Raw genomic sequence first — 8,898 nt, 5'->3', positions numbered from 1 at the left:
AATATTACAATGTTTGTGTCAATGCAATCAACAGCAAAAATCCGACAGCGTTTTAGTGCAGTGTAAAAAAAAAACTAAAATAGATCAAGTAAAATATAGAAAATAAAGTTGAATTTTTCGAGAATAAAGTCTAAATGTTTCAAGAATAAAGTCTAAATGTTTCAAGAATAAAGTCTAAAGGTTTCAAGAATAAAGTCAAAATGTTTTGAGAATAAAGTCGGAATGTTTCGAGAATAAAGTCGAAATGTTTAGAGAATAAAGTCGAAATTACAAGAATAAAGTCTAAATGTTTCAAGAATAAAGTCTAAACGTTTCAAGAATAAAGTCGGAATGTTTCGAGAATAAAGTCTAAATGTTTCAAGAATAAAGTCGGAATGTTTCGAGAATAAAGTCTAAATGTTTCAAGAATAAAGTCTAAATGTTTCAAGAATAAAGTCTAAATGTTTCAAGAATAAAGTCTAAATGTTTCAAGAATAAAGTCGAAATGTTTAGAGAATAAAGTCAAAATGTTTCAAGAATAAAGTCGAAATGTTTAGAGAATAAAGTCAAAATGTTTTGAGAATAAAGTCAAAATTACAAGAATAAAGTCTAAATGTTTCAAGAATAAAGTCTAAACGTTTCAAGAATAAAGTCTAAATGTTTCAAGAATAAAGTCTAAATGTTTCAAGAATAAAGTCGAAATGTTTCAAGAATAAAGTCGAAATGTTTAGAGAATAAAGTCAAAATTACAAGAATAAAGTCTAAATGTTTTAAGAATAAAGTCTAAATGTTTCAAGAATAAAGTCTAAATGTTTCAAGAATAAAGTCAAAATTACAAGAATAAAGTCTAAATGTTTCAAGAATAAAGTCTAAACGTTTCAAGAATAAAGTCTAAATGTTTCAAGAATAAAGTCAAAATGTTTTGAGAATAAAGTCAAAATTACAAGAATAAAGTCTAAATGTTTCAAGAATAAAGTCTAAAGGTTTCAAGAATAAAGTTGGAATGTTTCGAGAATAAAGTCAAAATTACAAGAATAAAGTCAAAATTACAAGAATAAAGTCTAAATGTTTCAAGAATAAAGTCTAAAGGTTTCAAGAATAAAGTCTAAATGTTTCAAGAATAAAGTCTAAATGTTTCAAGAATAAAGTCTAAATGTTTCAAGAATAAAGTCTAAAGGTTTCAAGAATAAAGTTGGAATGTTTCGAGAATAAAGTCAAAATTACAAGAATAAAGTCTAAATGTTTCAAGAATAAAGTCTAAACGTTTCAAGAATAAAGTCTAAATGTTTCAAGAATAAAGTCTAAATGTTTTGAGAATAAAGTCAAAATTACAAGAATAAAGTCTAAATGTTTCAAGAATAAAGTCTAAAGGTTTCAAGAATAAAGTTGGAATGTTTTGAGAATAAAGTCAAAATTACAAGAATAAAGTCAAAATTACAAGAATAAAGTCTAAATGTTTCAAGAATAAAGTCTAAAGGTTTCAAGAATAAAGTCTAAAGGTTTCAAGAATAAAGTCAAAATGTTTTGAGAATAAAGTCAAAATTACAAGAATAAAGTCTAAATGTTTCAAGAATAAAGTCTAAAGGTTTCAAGAATAAAGTTGGAATGTTTCGAGAATAAAGTCAAAATTACAAGAATAAAGTCTAAATGTTTCGAGAATAAAGTCGAAATGTCTTGAGAATAAAGTGGAATGTTTTGAGAATAAAGTCAAAATTATGATAATAAAGTTGAAAAGTTTAGAGAATAAAGTTGAAATGTTTAGAGAATAAAGTTGAAATGTTTAGAAAATAAAGTCAAAATTACAAGAATAAAGTCTAAATGTTTCGAGAATACAGTCAAAATTACAAGAATAAAGTCTAAATGTTTCAAGAATAAAGTCTAAAGGTTTCAAGAATAAAGTCTAAAGGTTTCAAGAATAAAGTCTAAATGTTTTGAGAATAAAGTCAAAATTACAAGAATAAAGTCTAAATGTTTCAAGAATAAAGTCTAAAGGTTTCAAGAATAAAGTTGGAATGTTTCGAGAATAAAGTCAAAATTACAAGAATAAAGTCTAAATGTTTCGAGAATAAAGTCGAAATGTCTTGAGAATAAAGTGGAATGTTTCGAGAATAAAGTCAAAATTACAAGAATAAAGTCTAAATGTTTCGAGAATAAAGTCGAAATGTCTTGAGAATAAAGTGGAATGTTTCGAGAATAAAGTCAAAATTACAAGAATAAAGTCTAAATGTTTCGAGAATAAAGTCGAAATGTCTTGAGAATAAAGTGGAATGTTTTGAGAATAAAGTCAAAATTATGAAAATAAAGTTGAAATGTTTAGAGAATGAAGTTGAAATGTTTAGAGAATAAAGTTGAAATGTTTAGAAAATAAAGTCAAAATTACAAGAATAAAGTCTAAATGTTTCGAGAATAAAGTCAAAATTGCAAGAATAAAGTCTAAATGTTTCAAGAATAAAGTCTAAAGGTTTCAAGAATAAAGTCTAAAGGTTTCAAGAATAAAGTCAAAATGTTTTGAGAATAAAGTCAAAATTACAAGAATAAAGTCTAAATGTTTCGAGAATAAAGTCGAAATGTCTTGAGAATAAAGTGGAATGTTTTGAGAATAAAGTCAAAATGTTTTGAAAATAAAGACGAAATTATAACAATGAATTAGAAATTACGCGAATAAAGTTGGAATGTTTCGAGAATAAATTCAAAATTATGGGAATAAAGTAAAAATGTTTCGAGAATAAAGTCGGAATGTTTCAAGCAAAAAGTCAAAATTATGAAAATAAAGTCAAAATGTTTAGAGAATAAAGTTGGAATGTTTTGAAAATAAAGTAAAAATTACGAAAATAAAATCGTAATGTTTCGAGAATAAAGTTGAAATATTTTGAGAATAAAGTCAGAATTACGAGAATAAAGTCTAAATGTTTCGTTTTTTTAAAATGTTTCGAGAATAAAGTCAAAATCACAAGAATAACGTCTAAATGTTTCAAGAATAAAGTTGGAATGTTTTGAGAATAAAGTAAAAATTAAGAGAATAAAGTCAAAATGTTTTGAGAATAAAGTCGATTTGTTTCGAGAATAAAGTCGAAATTACGAGAATAAAGTCTAAATGTTTTGAGAATAAAGTCGAAATAATTGGAGAATTAAATTGTAGCAATTAGAAAGTTATAATATTTAGAGTAAATTGAGAGTACAGCGTGCACATGCAAATGGCCCAGATTGGGAGCACCGGGAAAAGTTGCCAGGCCACCAGAATTTATTTGAAAGTATGAATTTTTGGAATTATATATATGTGATTATTTGTGCTTTGTTCAGCTTTCAAATTCTGTCAGTTTTATTATTAAATACAAATTATAAATGTGTTTTTCCTCTTTAAAAAAACAGTACAGCCTAATGTAATGAAACAAATGTCTCATTCACATGCCGTGAATGAGTATGGAAAACAATGAATTATTGTGATAGACATATTGTTTGTATTTCACTATAAAACTGACAGATTTTAAAAGCTGAGACTTTGGAATATTCAAATACTCAAGATATTTTTTTAATACATGATGCATATTATTACATTTGACCACTACATTTACAAAAATAATTTAACTTTTTTGTTTTTCAATATTGCAGCACATATCTAACCAACATTCTGACAAACAAACTTTTAATTATTATTTGAATAATCATTCAGTGATTGATTTAACCATGTATTACTGTGTCTTTGGAAGGCTTTTATCTTTCACATTAAAATGCACAAATTCACACCATTTCTTTTGTACATAAAACATTAATGCAGGGATTCCCCAATATTTGTTTGAAGTACCCCCTGAGATTTAATATAGTTAATAATTAAGTCAATAATTTAACAACACATTTGCATGGTGAACAAATAACATTTTTAATATATTTAAATATAATAAAATATTTTTTTACATATTTAATGATGTGTTTTTTTTATTATTTGTTTTTACTAAAATATTTATTTAATTTAATTTAAAATTTGTAATATTTTATTTATTTTTAGCCCTTTTATCATGCTTACTAACCCCCTGCAAGTCCTTTACCCCAGTTTGCTAAATGCTGACATAATTTAATGTTTAATGCACATAATATTGTTGATTACAAAGAATGGAATATCTTTTCTTTCTCTTTTTTAATAATTTTATACAAGATATAGTACTCAAATCAATGGGATAAACAAGTTCAGCCAAAAGTAATCAAAAAGTAGTCATATTATAATGTGTATGTTTATGTAAAACTGTAATAGATTATGTTACTAATTACAATTTTCATCATGTAATTTGTACTCTACCCAAGAGTCATTTAACCAACACTGTCAGTTAGGATGTAACAATGTTACTGCTTATTTCTAAAGCAGTATTTATTTTATCTATATTGAGCCTCCAGCAGTGGTACTAGTCAGAAAAAAAATGGGCAGAAAAATGTTCTTGGAGAACAGGAGTATGAGTAAAATTGAGAAGCACAGATTTTCCAGAAAATAGAGAGGCTGAAACATATTGTGGTGGTAGAGAAAGAGAAAAAGAGGGAGAAGGAGATGAGGTTAGAGAGGGGAGGGTAAGGGCACAGAGAGACGAGTGTAGGGGACGACAGGAAAAAGACGGAGGCTGCCCATGTCCTCGCCTCTCCTTCCATACAGACGAGCATATGTGGGCTGACAAGCTGACATTGCCAGCGGAGTGTGTGGCACCAGGCAGGCATTAGTGTGTCTCTGCATGTGTGTGTGTGTGATGACATCCAGAAAACAGACAGCTGATGGCACAGATTAGCTTCAACCTTACTGGTAACTGTCAACCAGCACCATCCCAGCACCACTTACACACACATTTCTCCACTATGACCCCTGACACACACACACACACATACAAACCCACTGCTGCAACACCTCACATATAATGTAGGAATACAACTCTACATATATAAATATATATGAAAAATATGCATATATTTTATGGATGTGGCTGTGCTATACAATAATGATATCAGGTGGTAATACTACTGCTGCTGGTTGCTTTTCTGACAATACAATAAATGGTTGATAAACATTTTTAACTGCTCACTTAAGTAAGTAAATAAAAATAAAAATAGGAAGTAGCGTTTTTTTAATATTCCTGATAATTTACTCACCGTCATATCATCCAAGATGTTCATGTCTTGCTTTCTTCAGTCAAAAAATTAAGGTTTTTGAGAAAAACATTCCAGGATTTTTCACCATAGTTGACTTCAATGGGAGCCAATGAGTTGAAGGTCCAAATTGCAGTCTCAATGCAGCTTCAAATGGCTCTGCATGATCCTAGCTGAGGAATAAGAGTCTCATCTAGTGAAACGATCAGTCATTTTCTAAAAAAAAATAAAAATAAAAATGTATATACTTTTTAACCACAAATGCTATAGCTCTGCAGTGTTACTTTTGTTATTTTGACAGCAAAATTTGATTTAGTTTTAGTCATAGCCTTTTGACTAAATCCCATTTAGTTTTAGTCATATTTTAGTCTAAATTTAGTTGGCTAAAATCGAATTGGTTTAGTTACAGTGTAATGCTTTATTAAGCATTTCTCTACAATTTCCAAACTCATATAGGTTTGATATTAATGTTTTATCATGGAAGGCACTGTAGTGATGCGGTGACACAACATGCCTTTATATTAAAATAAATAATAAAGAAGTGTAGAATTATTTATAAAGAAGAAGAATTTTAATGAAATGCCAATGTTATAAAGACTAATTATGCATTCTTTATAACAACGTGTTCACCATATTCTTCATTTTTTCAAGCAGACATATTTATTTCTATAAATAAATGTAATTAATCTTTATTAGGGCTTTATTAAAGTGATTCAACCAAGAGCAGTGAGTGATTTTCTGTCTTTCTTTTGTTGCTTGATTAAAATCAATGACTCAGACAATAGCAACTAAATTAGGCTGCTATCTATTTAAAACTGAATGCACAGATGCAATGTATACTTAAGAGAGAATCAACTGTGTTTACGTGAATACTCGTCAAAATGGACAATTCGACATTCTCTGTTCATGCGATGCAAGACAACATTCTCTGTGTGTATGCTTCAGTGTTTGCACTCAGCAAACCAGACCGAAATTAGTTCTTATTTGCGTTGTCAAAATTATCCATATGTCTGCTCTTCTCGTACTTCCAGATATTGTTCTAGATGAATCTCTTCCCAAATTGTCCCTCCCTAACATTTCCGTCTAGTTTTTATTAGTTGACGAAAATGTCATTCGATTTTCGTCATAGATTTTGACATTCAAAATGAGTTTTAGTTTGTTACCATCTCATTCGTTGTTGCAAAAAAAGTATTTGTCAATTAAATTAACACTGTAGCTCTGCCATGCACCCGCACAAGTTCATACATTACATAATAATGTTGGAAAAGTCAGGCAATCAGGCATGGTTAGATCTTCATATGTGTACTTTGGTTCAAAAAGTTTTTTTTTTTTTTTTTTAGAAAATTACTGATCGTTTTATTAGATAAAACCCTTCTTCCTCAACTGGGATCGTGTAGAGCCCTTTGAAGCTGCATTGAAACTGCAATTTGGACCTTTAAGTCCACTATATGGAGAAAAATCCTGGAATGTTTCCTCAAAAACCTTAATTTCTTTTCAACTGAAGAAAGAAAGACATGTAGGTCTTGGATGACATTATTATGGGTAAATTATCAGGAAATTTTTATTCTGGAAGTGAACTAATCCTTTAATGAGATGGCCTTAAGGGTGAGTGGAGGTTGAGGTTGAGTCATTTTTGGAGCTTTTTCCACAGGTAAAAAAGAGCGTAAATGTGTACATTTGTTAAAAGTGAATCGTTGCATTAGTCAATGAATTAAAACAGTAGAACTGAGACATGGATTGATTTCCATGTGTGTCTTTAATGCAAGTTCCAAGACGTTGGAACTGGTTTCAAACATCATCATATACGAAATTACACATTCAGGAAATGGGATGTTTGGAAAATATTTTGTTGGGAAACAACAATTTTCTAGCTAAACATAAAGTAAAGATCCACTGAACTGATTCCCTTCCATCTGTAAAATTCATCAATATGCTCATTAAACATCAGGTCTAGCTTAAGCTGTTATTCCCTGACAAGTGCATGCCTTTGAACACATAATTAAACTCTATGCCTAATTGTTAACAACTGTTATTTTAAAATTATATATTTTTTTAAATAACTGCCACCCACTGTAATAGTTTATTTAAACTTTAGATCACATTTTTAAAAAATGTATTCATTTTGATACAGTTTTATGGCCCATATGACACAATGAGAATATGGAGCTCACACTTGAAAGTAGTAAAGTTTTGATATTTTAAGTAAAGTTTTGATCACGTTGATTAGCCTTAAAATGCATGTGTTAAATATGCTACAGTAGGCTTTATAGCAGAGGTGTCCAATTCTGATCCTGAAGGGTCAATATCTTATAGAGTTTCACCCCACTAAGAAGGCTCGGCACACCATGAAACTTTGCTCGAAGTATCGCCTGGGTCTCTACACATGAACTCGAGCATTGAGAACATTGTTTGTGTACAGAGAGTTTACTAAAAAGAAAGTTTTTGAACAACTCACTTTCACTGTTTGAGTTTCCGCTTGCGGCCGTCTTGCCAGTCTTGTCGCAAGTGAAAAACAATATTAACCTTCTAGTTGTAAAAAGAGCCACATATAAGCCTAATATTTCGTCCTATGGAGTCCATTCATTCGCATTTGGAGATCGACACTTCTTGACTGGCAAGACGGCTACGAGCGGAAACCCAAACAGTATAAGTGAGTTGTTCAAAACCTTTCTTTATAGTAAACTCTGTGTGCACAAACAATGTTCTCAATGTTCGAGTTCATGTGTAGAGACCCAGGCGATACTTCAAGCAAAGTTTCATGGTGTGTCGAGCCTTCTTAGTGTTGTAAAAATATCGATTTTGATGCGCTCAAAGTTATGCCCCTAGTACTCCCATTCACCGGCCATTGACAACAAAACGAAATCACGGTCAATCTCAAAAACGGCTTGTTTGTCGTAATTATGCTTTTAGATATGTTTGTCTCGTTTACAGTAAAAAAAAAAAAAAACAGCCCAGGTTGCATTTTGGCAATAGTTATCCTTTAAGACCTCATGACAATCCTGGTGTGATTTTGTTTTTAAATATTGCATAAAAAGCTGTTTTTAGTTTAGAGAACAAGACATATTAAGCTCAAGCAGCTCACTCAGCGCTGAATTCTATAGGCTAATGGGAGCAACACAAAAATCTTTAGATATAATTATATAAAACTATTTGGTCTATTTGTGTTCTCATGTCTCTAATGTGTTAATGTTCTTTAAGAATGTATATTATAGCATACTCCACCTTTTTAAACCTATACTTTTCTCTCAATTGGTGGAAAATTACTGTCTATGTTAAAAGAAAGTATATGCAATATTGGGACATTGTGCTAAGGTCAATGGATGATCTTAAACTTTTCATGAATATAAACTTTATAAATGTAATTGAATTTTATTGAAATTTAATTCCTATTAAATGTGTATTTCCTTGCTAATTAGATCATTAGCAGCAACAACAGCTTTATGTAAACACACATTTAAGATTGTGTGCTGGAAGATTACTGAACACTGTGTTTTATTTCAATAGCAACCAAACTCTGATTTGTGTGGGGTGCTTAATAAAGTGGTTGGTGCTTGGTAGGGGATATTTTGTAGCTAATAAAATTTGATAAATGTCTTTCACAAAGTTGAGTGTCATTATCAATCTTAAAATATGCTTTTGAACTTCACCAGACTCCATAAAACAGTTTGTATAGCTGATCCATATGTTTGAACAGAATGTATTAAGTGCACTGATGGTTATGAAGAACAGAGACATTGAGGAACTGCAACCAGAACTGTCGGTTAATGAATCAGACAGTACAACACTGCCATCTGCTGG

The sequence above is a fragment of the Garra rufa genome, chromosome 3 (assembly GCF_049309525.1).
Source record: "Garra rufa chromosome 3, GarRuf1.0, whole genome shotgun sequence".
Taxonomy (NCBI): Eukaryota; Metazoa; Chordata; class Actinopteri; order Cypriniformes; family Cyprinidae; genus Garra; species Garra rufa.
This window is presented reverse-complemented; position numbering follows the sequence as displayed.